Source organism: Callospermophilus lateralis, chromosome 17, assembly GCF_048772815.1.
Source record: "Callospermophilus lateralis isolate mCalLat2 chromosome 17, mCalLat2.hap1, whole genome shotgun sequence".
Lineage (NCBI taxonomy): Eukaryota > Metazoa > Chordata > Mammalia > Rodentia > Sciuridae > Callospermophilus > Callospermophilus lateralis.
The window spans coordinates 42,485,338-42,499,378 of record NC_135321.1 but is presented as its reverse complement, the minus strand read 5'-3'; positions in this window follow the sequence as shown (position 1 = coordinate 42,499,378).

Genomic DNA, 14,041 nt, shown 5'->3' with positions numbered 1-14,041 from the left:
CTCCTATGCTCCTTCTTATGAGGACACTAATCTCAATCATATGTGCGTTCACCCTTATGAGCTGACTACCTCCCAAAGCCTCCACCTCCTAATGTCATAACATTGGGGCGCTATGCTGGGAATGTGTCCCTTAGAAGTTTACATGTCACAGTCTTAATTCCTTAATGTGTTAGTGTTGGGAGGTGAGGTGATATTTGGGTAACAGTGTTGATGAACAATTAAGTTCTCCTGAGTGAGTTCTTACTCTAATGGGACTGGATTCATTGCCATAAGAGGTGGTTGCTATAAAGCAAATATCTCCTAATTATTCCACCCTCCTCTTCTTTCTGTGCCTCTCTGTCTTTCCACTTAATGCCATAAGTTGAAGAAGCTCATGTTTCAAAGCTGAGCAAATGACAGCAACATGCTTGGATTTTCCAGCCTTCAGAATCATTAACCAAAATAGATCTCTACTTTTTTTTTCTTACATAAATAGCCTAGTGTTAGGCATTCTGCTATAGCAACAGAAAACAAACTAAGGCAGAGGTTACGATTTCAGCATAAACATTTTGGGAAAACACAAATATTCAGCCCATAATAGTAGCCAAGAAGTCCTTTTGTTTAATCTCCTTTGCTTTATTTCTTTACCTTCTGTTGTTACAAAGAATCACCATTTTTCTTTCATTAGTATCAAATATTTTAACATTGCAAAGGATCATGGAGATGATCTCACTTATTCTCCAACATAGAAAGAGGTCTGTCTAATCAGTGGAGGAACAGGTCTATATAATATCTACCCACGCACCCAAGGGAACTTCAGTAGTCCATAAGAGAATGATCAAGTGTATAGAGTCACTAAAGATACAAAAATGGGGTTTCTCTTTTTTATGTCCTCAGACTAGCCACTTATTATAGCAATGGGGCAAGCTTTAAATCCCCAAGCCCCTCCCTCTACTCTTTTGAGGGAGCCAATATACAATGAATGAAACTTTGCAAGGTAGTGTTGTTATTGTCTTCATTAATTTTTGTTGATTAGACAAATGAGATTAAAAGAGATTAATTAATTTTCATGGCTATACCTGTGTAGTGCCAAAATTGATGGTTTTTAAACACAAATCCAGCTAATATCGAGATCCATTCTCTTTCTATGGCCTGCATCAATACTGTGCAGAGATGGGAAGATTTTCTGCTTTCAAATACAGCTGTGACTTATACCACAGGGTATGAGCTATGTTCACTTGCTGAGGAATCCATCTTACAAAAAGTGGGAGATACACCATGAACAAAAGCCCAGCACTCCTGATGGACAGAGAGAGATGTATGGTGAACACCTTTGTTTAACTCACCTACTGCTAAGAGCCATAGCCAAGTAGTAATGATGCAAGGCATTTTTGGTTGAAAGGTGATACCAGCAAGCCATTGAGATGATATGATTATGTTAAGATCTGCATTCAAATGGATATTAGACCCCTGCTGTCCACTTTGGCTGCTACAGGACTCCTGGAGAGTTCCCATTGGTTGGGGAAGTGCGGTAGGAGGGAATTCAGGAGGAGGGATTTCCTGTTGGTGGGGGTCTGGGGAGAACGCCACCTGTGTGGGTCAGCAGATTTCCTGGGAGCATACAGGGCTTTGGCGGGAGTTTAAAAATAAAGTTTGTTCCTGTTTGAGTGGCTCTGATTTTGTGCCCAGCCAGACTGCAGCAACCTACAATCAAGGAAGAACAGGTAAAGGCTGAACTAAAGGGGTGCCCTTTTTTACATCCCAAGGAAAGACAGCACAGCATGATGAATTCTCCTAAGTCTCCATATTCTTTATTCTGTATTTTGGAAAAACTTTCTGTTTATAATTTGACAGACTTTCTGATTTGGTAGTTTTACTTCCTTTATCAATCTTTTCTATCTTTGAAAATAAACTCCAGAAGCAGCCTGTTGTGATTTGGATATGAGGTGTTTCCAAAAATAGGTGTGAGAAAATGTGGGAATGTTCAGAGATGAAATAATTAGATTAGGAGAGGTGTAAACTAATCACTGGATTAACCAATCATTGGATTAAACCGCATAGGGTGTGGTTGGAGGAAGTAGGTCACTGGGGGCATGTTCTCAGGAACTATATTATCCCGGTTCCTTGCACTCCAGCTCTCTCTACTCCCTTGATGCTGTGAACTGAACTGCTTTCCTATACCACATCCTTCCACCATGATGTACCCCTTCACCTTAGGCCCAGAGCTGAGTTGGCCCACCGTGGACTGAACCTCTGAAACTGTGAACCAAATGATTTTTTTCTCCTCTAAGTTGTTCTTGTCAGTTTTTTTTTTTCTAATTTTAATTTTTTTTTTTGTCACAGTGATGAAAACCTGACTAACACATAGCCCAAGGTGAAGCAAAGAAAAATAACAAAGAAAAACACGTACAAAGGGTTTTGTTGCCACAAATATCCATCACTAGTGTTTTTAATTTGTCAATTTGTTTTGATCAAAAGTCCACTCAATAGGAACATAATTTCTATGCTATTGCCTGTATGAAAATACAATTATTCACTGTCTTATTACTAAATTGCAAGATGTCTTATTTTTAGAAATTTGAAGGGAAATATAATTAAGTATTGGATACAGTTTTTCTTTTCCAGTCAGAAGTGTCATAATAACTCCTATGTATACAATACTTCATAACTGCCAAAGTACTTTTATATGTATCATTTGATTTAATCTTCATATTTACCTATCCTGGAATTAGGATGTAACTGAGGATATGACAGGAAGGGTTCTATGTCATCAAATTTCTGTAGATTCTGCTATGCACTCCTTTCTCCTTGGTTAACTATTGGGTTTTTAGGAATCTGCACATATCTCCTAATTTCTGGACACTGTCCACAGGTCCCAAACTAAACTTGCATTCAGTTATGTCTGAAGTTCTGCCTTTTACTCTTTCCGCCATTCCCAGGAACTTGGTGGCATGTAGAGCCATCATCTAATGTGCCATGAGGATGCTTATGCAAGTTGCTTAATATTTAAAGCCTGAAAATAATTACTCCATATTAGTAGATTTTTGTTGTTGTTATTATCCCCTGTGATCTAGGAGCAAATCACTTTATTAGGAAATCATTAGAACATAATTTGCTCCTATAGGCAGCTGACATCGATTTTCATTTCTTATAATGAAACTGCAAGTTCTCATGATATATTATTATTGTAAATAGTATGCTGCCAGATATCTATTCAAAAATTGTCATTAACCCTAACACCTGTGCCTTTCTTAAAAATGTGTGTTTATCAAAGGTATGACACATTTAGACCACCTTTACTCTACTTATGCAGCAAGTCGTCTCTCTAAAGACATACTGAGAGGAGTATCAAAAAATTCCCATAACTGTTTCCCTTTGTGTTGCCCTGTTTCTATTCTCAAAAGGCACAAAACCCAGCTGAATTTGTTTGGACAATTCTTAATGAGTTTCTTACTGGTAGAAAACACAATTGAAGCAAAAGTAAAAACAGAGAGTCTCAGAAGGTCAGAATAAGCTGGGAAGTACGTGACTATGCTAGAAGAAAGGCTAAGAATGAGGACTTTTTAAGGGACAAAGATGCACAGAGATTCAGGTTTAAACTTTCTCTTAGAATCTTTGTCTTAGCACCAAAGTCGTGCCTTAAAAGGCAAATGTGTGTTGTTGCTCCAACTTGACATATACCAAAATTTCACCTACCCAGGGTTTCCAGGATACTTTGTCCTTGGAAATGAATATAACTTCTAGAAACCTGAATATAAGAACCAGTTCTGATGCTGATGGGAGGGATTCAATTATCTACCCCCAAGTGACTTGAGAAATAGGAATCTGAAGAGCAAAAGAAATGTTTATTATTTCAACCTAAAATTGCTAAGTGTGTGGGCATGATAAGTTCAGACAGAGTGGTAAGTTGTCTGTACTGTTTTCAAAGGAATAATTTAAGGTTTAAAGATCATTTTGTATGCACCCCTTTTCTTCATTGCTCACGGTTTCATTTGACTATGGTGAAGTTAAAATTGATTCAGTTTCCCCCTTAATAACAGAGCACATGAGGGAGGAAAACAGGCCTTTTAAAATATCTGATCATCTCAGTTACTTAGGATTCAGCTAGTGTCCTGCTTTGGAAAACCTTGATATTCAGCAGAGAGTTCTTTGGCATGATATTAAAACTCCTTTTACCCTCCTACAGGCCCATTTAATTTATATTTTATCACTTGTTTAGAGGACCATGAGTCCATTACAAGAAGATTTTTTTCCATAATATAAAGCTGATTTTTAATGCCTTTTTGTGCATAAGAAAACCATGCACAGGGTGGTTATGAATATAATATTTTGTGATTCTCAGATTCTAGATTATAGAAGAAAACTTAAATATTTTTCATCCAATTATCTCCTTCTGTAGATAAATAAAAATAAGCTAAATGATGCGCATCCAATAGCTCTTGGCTGAGCTAGAACGAAAATTTAAGTTTCTTTACTCTAAATAATATCCACTGTTTATGCTGTCCCAGAAATTTAACTCCTGAAAAGAGACTTCCAAGAAAGGAAAACTGTACTCTTTCCTTGGAAATTCCTCTCTGGCAAACTTATTTCCTGCCCTGGTCTCCAGTGCCTGACAGTTCCCAAGTGACAAAATTATTATTGCTGCCTCACATTGGGAGCTGTCATACAGTGGTTCTCACATTAAAACTCACCTGAGGACTTTTCAAAGAAGCCAAAAAAGGACTCCATCTCTGTCTATAATGGAATAAATGGTATTGAACTTACCCTAAGTAAGTCTGACCAATCACAAAACTGGAAAAATAGGAGGCAATTGTTTTCATGCATTGGAGTCAGATTGTGGTCAGCTGCCACCAGGCTGACTGCTAGGCAGAAATACCAGAGGCTGTGAACTGCTGGGAGAAGTTAGAGGTCTGACCCAGCAAGGGAGGTGCTGAATCTTGTTCCAACAGCTAGCGAAATTGCTGTGTATTCTATTGAATCCATTAGGTTTTGTTTTATCAGTAGTTAGAATAGAAACGTCTACGGTGCTATATTTTCTTTGTTATAAATTATGATCAGTGCATGATCCTTACTCTCTTTACATAGCCTTTCTGTGTCTCCAGTGAATGCTTAGGACTGAGAAAACTACATGAAGTCATAGTTTTACTGATTAACATGAAAATATTAGGAGTAGTTACAGAAAAAAACACAAAAACACATGTCATACAAACAATGATATGAATGATGGCTTATTTCATTTTGAAACAATATCATCCAGGAGACTATAAAATAATATATTTAAGGTGGTGAAAAAAGGAAAGGAAACTGTAAAACTGTATATTTCTATAGGAAAGTTTATGAAGCAATATTCATATTGAACGATAGTTTAATGAAGAAATATTCTGTTAAATAACAGGTAGGAAAACTTTTGCCAGCCTACATGCAATTTAGGAAATGCTGAAGTAAAGTTTTTAGACAGAATGTCTTAAACAGAAGAATCTGGTAATTAACAAAAAAATTAAGAGCATTAAAAGTGGTCAATATGTCAGTAAATAAAAAGAATAATCTTTATTTTTATAAAAGTTAAAAGAGCATTTAAAGCAAAAAAACACATTATTTATTTGTGAAAACTATAATGTATATAGAAATAAAATATACAAAAAATATAGGAAAAAAGACGGGAAATAGATGGTTTTATTCTTTTATGAAGTTCTTATATTTTACACAAACTAGCATAATAGTATGTTTAAGCAGACAATGAAATGTTAAGCTTGCATATCATCATTCCTAAACTGCACTAAAACTATATAAAGAAATACATTGGAAAAGACAATGGAGATAAACACAATATAATACTAAAAATTTATATACTACGACAAAAGATGTAAACATAGAGGAACAAAGACACCAAAAAAAGAGACTGAACAAATTCAGAACAAATTAACTTTGGTAAAATTAACCCAACCACTTCCACAATTACAAATTCAACAATTAATGTAGATGGAGTAAGTACTCCAATTGAAAAATCAATATCCAATCTTATGCTGTTTATAAAGAATATAATTTACTGACATTGATAGGCTAAAAGTAAAAGAACAGAAAAGATATAGAATCCAATTATTAAACATAAGGAAGTTGACATGTTTGCTTTAGTGTCAGAAAAATTAGATTTCAAGAAAATAAATGTAACCAGCAATAAAAATATATCATTTTGTTTTGAATAAAATGAGCAAATCACTAGAAAGACATTGGTAAGTAAATGTTCATGTATCCATTACTGGAGCTATGAAATACATGAAGTAAAAAGTGATAGAACTAATGGGAGAAGTAGAGATATCCATAATTATGACTAGAGGCTTTATAGCTTCTTCTCTAGTAATTAAAACTCCCCCCCCCACCAAAGGTTATAGAACCTTGGGACAACACAAGACCCCAACCTGACCTAGGGACATTTATAGCTCTATGCCCAACAACCACTGGGTATACATTCTGTTCAGTTTGCAGGGAACAACCTTAAGAAAGAATACACATTTGACCATAAATAAGTATCATTGAGTTCAACTGCTTTAAATCCTACAAAATATTTTCCCCAAATAAAAGATAACATTAGAAAATAATAAATTATCTAGAAAATCCCTACATTTGGAATCAAAACAGGAAGATTCAGAATAACTCAAAAAAAAGAAGATATAGTAAGAGAAATTAGAAGATATTTTGAACAAAGTGACTATGAAGATACAACAAACAAAATTTGTGGGATCTAGCTAAAACAATACTGAAAAAGGAATAATTTGCAATAAGTGCATACAATGAAAAATTCTTTTAAAACAAGAATCTAAGTTTCTACATGAAGAATCTAGATAAATAAGAGTAGATGAAAACTAAATAAGTTAAAAGAAGTTAATAATAAAGGGAAGAGCAGAAATAAACAAAAAAGGAAAAGTCTTTAAAATCATAGTATTTTTGAATAGATTAAATTCTTTGCACTATTTAAAAGAAAAATTAGAAAATACTAATTAAAAGTAATACTATAGAACTCAATAAAACAATCAATAATTTAGACTTAACAGACATATATAGAATATCCTATCCATCAACAAACAAATACACTTTTTTTCTCAGCAGCACATGGCTCTTTCTCCAAAATAGACTATATGTTATACCACAAAGCAAGTCTTGGCAAATACAAAAAAATAGAGATACTACCCTGCATTCTATCTTACCATAACAGAATGAAATTAGATGTCAATAATAAAATAAAAAATAGAAGCTACTCTTACCTGGAGACTAAATAATATGCTACTGAATGATGCACAGGTAACAGAAGACATGAGGGAGGAAATAAAAACATCCTTAGTGGTAAATGAGAACTCTGATAAAACATATGAAAATCTCTGGGATACTATGAACGCAGTGCTAACAGAAAAGTTTATTGCATTAAGCTCATTCATTTAAAGAAAAAAAAAAGTCAACAAATGAACAACCTGACATTATATCTCAAAGTCCTAGAAAGAAAAGAACAAATCAACACCAAAAGTAGTAGAAGATAGGAAATAATTAAAATCAGGGCTGAAATCAATGAAATTGAAACAAAAGAAACAATTCAAAAAATTGACAAAACAAAAAGCTGGTTCTTTGAAAAAACAAATAATTGACAAACCCTTAGCTACCTCAACGAAAAGGAGAAAAAAACCCTCAAATTATTAAATTTGCGATGAAAAAGGAAATATCATGAGAGACACTGTTGAAATACAGAAGACAATTAGAAACTATTTTGAAAATTTATACTCCACTAAATAGAAAACTTCAAGGGAAAAATTTCTAGGAAGCATATGACTTTCCCAAACAGAACCAAGAGAACATACACAATTTAAAACAGATCAATTTCAAGCAAAGAAGTAGAAGATGCCATCAAAAGCCTACCACCAAGAAAAGCCCAGGACCAGATGGATTCTCAGCCTAGTCTATAAGACCTACCAAGAAGAATTAATACCAATTTTCCTCAAGTTATTCCATGAAATAGAAAAGGAGGAAACTCTTCCAAACTCATTCTATGAGGCTAGTATCATCCTGAAATCAAAACCAGACAAAGACACATCAAGGAAAGAAAATTTCAGACAAATATTCCTGATGAACATAAACGCAAAAATCCTCAATGAAATTCTGGTAAATTTCATACAAAACATATTTAAAAATTGTGCACCATGATCATGGGGGGTTCATTCCAGGGATGCCAGGTTGGTTCAACATACGGAAATCAATAAATGTAATTCATCACATCAATAGACTTAAATAATCATATGATTATATCAGTTGATGAAGAGAAAGAATTTGACAAAATACAGCATCCCTTCACGTTCAAAACACTAAAACAACTAGAGATAGTAGGAACATACCTCAACATTATAAAAGCTATCTATGCTAAACCCACGACCAACATCATTCTAAATGGAGAAAAATTAGAAGCATTCCCTCCAAAACCTAGACCAAAACAGGGAATACCCTCTTTTACCACTTCTGTTCTGCATAGTTCTTGAAACTTTAGCCAGAGCAATTAGACAGATGAAGAAATTAAAGGGATATGAATAGGAAAAGAAGAATTCAAAACAATCAATTTTTGCCTACAACATGATTCTATCCTTAGAGGATCCAAAAATTCTACCAAAAAACTTCTAGAATTAATAAATGAATTCAGCAAAGTAGAAGGATATAAAATCAATACCCATAAATCAAATGAATTTCTGTTTATCAGTGATGAATCCTCTGGGAGAAATTAGGAAAACAACCCCATTCACAATAGCCTCAAAAAAAATGAGAATTAATTTAACAAAAGAGGTGAAAGGCCTTTACAATGAAAACTTCAGAACACTAAAGAAAGAAATTGAAGGTAGGAAGATCTCCAATGATCCTGGATAGGCAGAATTCATATTGTCAAAATGACCATATTATCCAAAGCACTATACAAACTCAATGTGATTCTAGGTAAAAATCTTAACATTATTCTTTGTAGTTATAGAAAAAGCAATCATGAAATTCATTTGGAAAATTAAGGGACTCAGAATAGCTAAAGCAATCCTTAGCAAGAAGAGTGAAGCAGGTGGCATCACAAAACTAGAACTTAAACTATACTACAAAGCTATAGTAACAAAAATGGCATGGTATTGGCACATGTAGACATGTAGACCAATGGTACGGAATAAAAAACACAGAGACAAACCCACATAAATACAATTATCTCATACTAGACAAAAATGCCAAGAACACATACTGGAGAAAAGATAACCTCTTCAACAAACGGTGCTAGGAAAACTGGAAATCTATATGCAGGAAATTGAAAATAAAACCCTACCTCTAAACATACACAAAACTCAACTCAAAATGGATCAAGGACCTAGCAATTAGGCCAGAGACCTTACACCTAATAGAAGAAAAAGTAGGTCCCCAAATCTTCATTGTGTCGATTTAGGCACCAACTTCCTTTACAAGACTCCTAAAGCACAAGAATTAAAATCAAGAATCAACAAATGGGATGGATTCAAACTAAAAATCTTCTTCTCAGCAAAAGAAGCAACCAATGAGGTGAACAGAAAGCTTACATTTTGGCAGCAAATTTTTGTGACACCACTTCAGATAGAGCAATAATCTCCAGAATATAGAAAGAAATCAAAAAACACCAAACAAACAACTCAATAAATGGGCTAAGGAGGTGAATAGACACTTCTCAGAAGAAGATATATAATTGATCAACAAATACATGAAATAATGTTTAACATCTCTAGTAATTAGAGAAATGCAAATCAAAACTACTCTAAGATTTCATTTCTTGTCAAAATGGCAGCTATCAAGAATACAAAGAACAAAACGTGTTGGTAAAGTAGGGGAAAAGGCACACTCATACTTCCCTGGTGGGACTGCAAATTGGTTCAATCAATCTGGGAAGCAGTATGGAGATTCCTTAGAAAACTTGGAATGGAACCACCTTTTGACCCAACTATCCCACTCTTTGGTCTTTACCCAAAGGACTTAAAAACATCATACTACAGTGATGCAGCCATATGAATGTTTATAGCAGAACAATTCACAATAGTCAAATTGTGGAACCAATCTAGATGCTCTTCAATAGATGAATAGACAAAGAAACTATGGTATATATACACAACGTGGTATTACTCAGCAATAAAGGAGAATAAAATTTTGGCATTGCAGGTAAATGAATGGCATTTGAGGATATCATGCTAAGCAAAGTAAGCTAATCCCCCAAAGACCAAAGACCAAATTTTTTCTCTGGTAAGTGGATACTAATCTATAATGGGGATTGGGGCATGAAATGAGTGGAAGAAATTTTGATGGGAGAAAGGGAAGGAGGGAGGTAGAATAGGGGTAGAAGAGATAGTAATTGAATGAGACTGTCATTATTACCATGTATAACTGCATGAATGGTGTGACACTACTTTGAGTAAAACCAAGGAAGTGAAAAATTCTGCTCCATTTGTGAACAATGAATCAAAGAGCATTCTGCTGTCATCTAAAACTGATTAGAATAAATAAATAAACAATTTTTAAAGAGTAATACTATTTAAAAATATAAATATTAATATAAATTCTATAGACATTAAAATGATAGAAGGATATAATGAAATATTTTATGCCAATATATTCAGCAATTTAGGCAAAATGGAAAAATTTCATTGAAGAACAGATCTAATCAAATTTGGTACTTACAAAATTTGAAAAAAAGAAAAACAAAGAGGTGTGTGTGTGTGTGTGTGTGTGTATAAAATTTTTACTTTATAAAAATAAATAGCTAACCATCTTAAAAAGAAAACTCCAGGTCTTGATGGTTTCACTAGCAAACTTTTTCAACTACATAAAGTAGAAATAATACTAATGTTTTAAATAGATGTGGAGGGAGTACCTCCCAACACATTTTAAGACCATCACAATTATAGACCAATATTATTCAGCACATAGATGCAAAAGTTATTAGCACAATATTCTTAAGTTGAAAATTATGTAAAAATGGGTTATTTATTGTGTTTGACAATTGTCACAGGAATGCAAAAGCAGTTTGATATTTAAACATTCACTGACATATTTCATCATGTTAACAGCAAAAGGTACTATAATAACCTTAACAGGTATAGAAAAAAGATTTGATAAAATTTTGCAATTATTCCTGCAAAGAAACAAACGTTGGAGAGGAATTTGCCAATCATAGCCTATCTATGAAACATATATAGTTAAAAACACACTAAATGATGAAATACTTACCACTGCCTGACTAAAGTTAATGATAAGGAATATAATTTTCAACACTTTTATTCAACATTGTACCACATCTTCCAGCCGGTAAAATTAGGAAAGAGAAGGAAGGGGAAGGGATAAAGAAAAAGAAATTCTGATTTTTCTTTTTAAACTTATAGATGATATTGTTTATATTGGAAATCCTAAGGAATCAATAAAAATGAACTAAATCTAATAAGCTACTTGAGTAAAGTTGTATGATACAATATCTAAGATTAATCTATGTCTCTATTCTGGAAAAAAAGTTATTGGAAAATGAAGATTAAAATACCAATTACTCCAGTACTCAAAAACAAAATAATTTAGAATAAATTAGCAAAGGATCTATAAAACCTCTATACTGAAAACTAAATTATTACTGAGAAATATGGAGACCTAAACACATGGAGAGATAAGTCAAGTTCATGGATAGATACACATAATATTGTTAAGGTACAAATTTTCTCAAATCAATCTATAAATGCATGTAATTTCAATCAATCAAGGGAATTCTAAATCTATTTCAAATTTTTATAGGGAGTAATAAATATTCAATACAATCTTAAAAAAGGAAAATTCAGTTGGACTACTTATACTACCAAATATTAATATGTACTATAAAACTGAAATTATTAGGATAGTGTGTCAAGGGCAGAAAGATTAGCAGACCAAAGTAGAGTTCACAGTCCCACTTGATTTTCAGTAAATGTTTCAAAGCTATTCAATGGAGGAAACAGTCATTTCAGTAAATGATAATGAAATACTTACATGAAAAATTAAATGTGCAAAAAATTAAACTTAACCTCTTTCTTATGCCATAAGCCAGAGGTTGGCAAATGTTTTCTTTTAAAGGTGTTGTATTAATGTAAATGTTTTAAACATTTTGGACCAAATTATCTCTGTCAGAACCATTGGGTTCTGTCATTGTAGTGCAAAAGCAGGTAGAGATAATACATATTTACATGAGTGAAACTGTCAACACTTGTGATTAGAAAGAAAAGTAAGACGTATCTCATCTTGACATTTTAACACTGGAACAGTGAAGTTTCTAGGAAAAAAACAGTGTATTCCTGAACCCTTGAGATAAGCAAAGATTTTTAAATGGAGCACAAAAAGCTCTAATTATGAGAGGAGAAAAACGTAACATCAGTTGGACCTCTTCAAAATTTAAAATCTGCTTATCAAAAGACACTAAGAATAAAACAATAAAAAGGACAATACACAACTGGGGGGGGGGGCAATACTTAGCTAAAATTCAGAACACTGGCTACACAAAAGAGAAGTACCATTTGTAAACATTGCCAGTACTTAAAGGTACTCAGTCATACACCTGACATCTGTGCATTGCACTACATGCAAAAAGTGATATAGCAGACTGAGTTTCAGCTTCCAAATAATAATTTAAAAAAAAAAAAAAAAAAACCATCACTAGTTCCACAGCACTCTTTGCCTACTCCTTCTTCCAACTCTGATTTGCTGGTTAGGAAACACTTACACCCCAGGGCAAGAGAAGATGGATGAAGAAGAAAGAGAATCCATCCCTCCTCTGACCTTTCTGTTCTATTTGGGCCCTCAACAAATGGTAGGATGAATACCCATGTCACTGAGGATGGATTTTCTCTACTCAGTCTACTGACTTAAATGCTAATCTCAACCAGAAACACTCTCAGACACACCCATAAACAATGTTTGACCAGCTAACTGGGCATCTATTAGCCTAGTCTAGTTGCCACAGAAAATTAAACATCACATCAACAAAATACAATTTTTTTAACGTTACTAATTTTATTCATTACCACATGTATGGATTTTCTCATTAACACTGTTGTTTTCTGAAGTGAGAATATTAATAGGAATAAAGCTATTTTTCTACCAAATGCACCCCTCACTATATAATTATTAATACAACTCAGAAAGTCAATTGCTCATATTCTAATGATTTATTTGCTAATGGAATTCTTTAGTCATAAAGGTATTGCAAAACCTTAATGCTGTATGTAAGCCAACAGGTGATATGATGACAGGAAGAGGTTAGCTCAAGAAAAACAATGATCCAGGCTACCATTATTCACACAATTTAACTGTACACAAAACATTTTATAAAGAATTTTTTAGAAATTCTTAATAAAAGCATGAGTCTTCATCATTAGTTCATAATTGCAAATGCTTAACAAAGAAATCTGAGAGCTTATGCATTTTCTTTTCTATAAAACATTCCACCCTTTTATCTTTTTTAAAAAAATAGCTATGAAGCATTCACACAACCAAGTCCTAGTTCTCATAGAAAAATTTAAAAATTTTTTCATAACATTGAGAATTTTTTCTGAACTTTTACCATATACTCTTGAGGCTTATGTAAACTAATTAAAATATATTGCCTCTAAAAAGATTTATGTTAAGAATTCTGTCATATTAAAAGACAGAACTGAGTCAACCCCAAATAAATTGGACAGAATCAATTGAAGATCACAGAAATATTTCCTCGAGGAGTGACAGTCAAGGATGAGTAACTGAGTTTAGAAATGGTGGAAACGCCATCCGAAGAGCAATGAAAAAGTAACAGGAAGGGAATTAACTCGAATAAAAATGCACTGATCTGACAGAGAGATGGACAGACAGATGGAGAAAGACCTGCTTGCTTTCTTCTCTAGACAATTAATTTCTTGTACATAGTAATGAATGGAAAGAAAAGAAAAACCATCAGAAGCATCAAAATCAGCACAGGAAGCCCTAAATAAAGCATGAAAAACTAAAATGTCATCTCACCCCTTGGCAAGTTTTAGATTTCCTTAACATATGA